Source organism: Rattus norvegicus, chromosome 16 (genome assembly GCF_036323735.1).
Source record: "Rattus norvegicus strain BN/NHsdMcwi chromosome 16, GRCr8, whole genome shotgun sequence".
Taxonomy (NCBI): Eukaryota; Metazoa; Chordata; class Mammalia; order Rodentia; family Muridae; genus Rattus; species Rattus norvegicus.
In genome coordinates, this window is record NC_086034.1 from 64,837,452 (window position 1) to 64,839,938 (window position 2,487).

Genomic DNA, 2,487 nt, shown 5'->3' on the forward strand with positions numbered 1-2,487 from the left:
AAAAGAGGAAACAGGAAGCACAAGAGAGGCCTATTCCCCAGATGCCTTCTTTTTTTTTTTTTTTTTTTTTTTTTTTGGTTCTTTTTTTCGGAGCTGGGGACCGAACCCAGGGCCTTGCGCTTCCTAGGTAAGCGCACTACCACTGAGCTAAATCCCCAACCCCCCCAGATGCCTTCTTGATCACTCTATACTTGAAGGCATGACACAGTTCCTCCAACATGGCCACACCTCCTAAGAGTGCTACTCCCTATGCAACGAGCATTCAAGCACATGAATCTATGTGGGCCAAACCACCATACTGCTCTTCTATTACTAAGCTGTTCTTCCCTCAGATTCAAAATAAGCAAGTAAAGGTAAAATTTTCAGGATCTGTATCATCAGTATTTATAGATATTATACTTAATCCCAAATAATGTCTTAAGGATGGGAGCAGACAAAGCACAAAGGTGGAAATACAACTTGACAGGTTCGACCCACCAGGAACCTTGGAAGCAGACGCTGGAGGAAATGCTATATTTACCTTTAAAATAATTAAGTTCCTTTACGGTAATATTTGAAAATAGCCAGTGTTCAATAGAACAAGAACCTTCCAATGTTCCCAGAGTGAATGTAAACTGGAAGTTAAAATCTAAAAGCCTTTAAAATGTCTCATTCTCTTTTATTTTATTTTTTTTTAAAGATTTTTATTTATTTTACGTATGTGAGTACACTGTAGAGTGAGTACACTGTAGCTGTCTTCAGACACACCAGAAGAAGGTTTCGGATCCCATTACAGATGGTTGTGAGCCACTATGTGGTTGCCGGGAATTGAACTCAGGACCTCTGGAAGAGCAGTCGGAGCTCTTAACCACTGAGCCATCTCTCCAGCCCCCCTCTTTTATTTTTTTTTAACATATTAATTTATTATATATAAGTACACTGTAGCTGTCTTCAGACGCAACCAGAAGAGGGCATCAGATCTCATTACAGATGGTTGTGAGCCACCATGTGGTTGCTGGGATTCGAACTCAGGACCTCTGGAAGAGCAGTCGGTGCTCTTAACCACTGAGCCATCTCTCCAGCAACAATTATTCTCTTTTAACAATTCTCTATTATAATTGGACATAAAGCTTAGATACCCACAGGGGTTTTTTTTTGTTTTTTTGTTTTTTTGGGTTTTTTTTGGAGCTGAGGACCAAACCCAGGGCCTTGCGCTTGCTAGGCAAGCGCTCTACCACTGAACTAAATCCCCAACCCCCCACAAGGGTTTTTATTACATTGTATTTAGTGTGCATGTGTGCGCGTATGCGTGTATTTGCCCATGTGCACACACCTATGTGTTTGCACATGTATGTCCGCACACTCCAGAGCATGCCGGGATTGGAGGACAGCCTGCAGGTGTGGGCTCTCTTCGTTTTCCCTGTGAGTCCCAGAGACTGAGCTCAGACTTACTGGCAGTTGCCTTTATCTGCTGAGCCATTTCTCAAGCCCAGGGCAAGTGCTGCTCGGACGAACATTCTGCTTGGTACCAAGTTATAGGAAGAATGAGAAACCACCTAAGGCCCAGCATGTGAGGTGTGGCTGTACGGTGAGGTCAGTTGTACAGTCTTGAAGGAGGACAATGGCCACACCCAAGTAGCCAACAAGACTCTGGCTGCTTTCTTTAAATCTCAGATAACAAAACAGAGTTCTGGCGTCCAGAGACTTGTTTCTCATCCAACAGTCCGTGTGTTAAGCTACCCCTAATTGATTTAAAAAAGCAAAATAGGGGGCTGGAGAGATGGCTCAGTGGTTAGGAGCACTGACTGCTCTTCCAGAGGTCCTGAGTTCAATTCCCAGCAACCACATGGTGGCTCACAACCATCTGTAATGGGATCTGACGCCCTCTTCTGGTGTGTTTGAAGACAGCGACAGTGTACTCATATACATTAAATAAGTAAATCTTTTTTTAAAAAGTAAAATATGGTAAGAGAACACACACACAATTTATCATACTGCCTAACCATTTTTCTGACCACACCAGTTGATCACAATTATCACAGTAATAAATAATATGTTTTTACTTTAATCTTGAGTGCTGACCCTGTCTGGGAGGCCTTGCTGCTTTGAGGTATCTCATTTATATTCTCTTGGTTTTGCTGGTCCTAGGGATGGAACCCAAACACACCCCCACCAACCCGTGTTTACATTTTACACATTTTGCAAAGCCTGCGCCTGCCTACACTGCTTTCCTTTCAGGCACTGGATCTGCATGTGGGGATCCAGGCACCCGAAGTGGGGACTGTGACCTGGTCCATCTGAACATTAAACAAATCACACCAGTTTCACCTGGCAGACAGCACACACACACACACACACACACACACACACACACACACACACACACACACACCAAGTGTAAAGTCAGGAATCAGGGTAGGGCAAGCCTTTGTGTTTTGTGGTTTTGTGGAAAGTATTAGCCCCTTCCCACCCACACCTATGCCCCAGGAGGTGAAGGACCCATGAGTT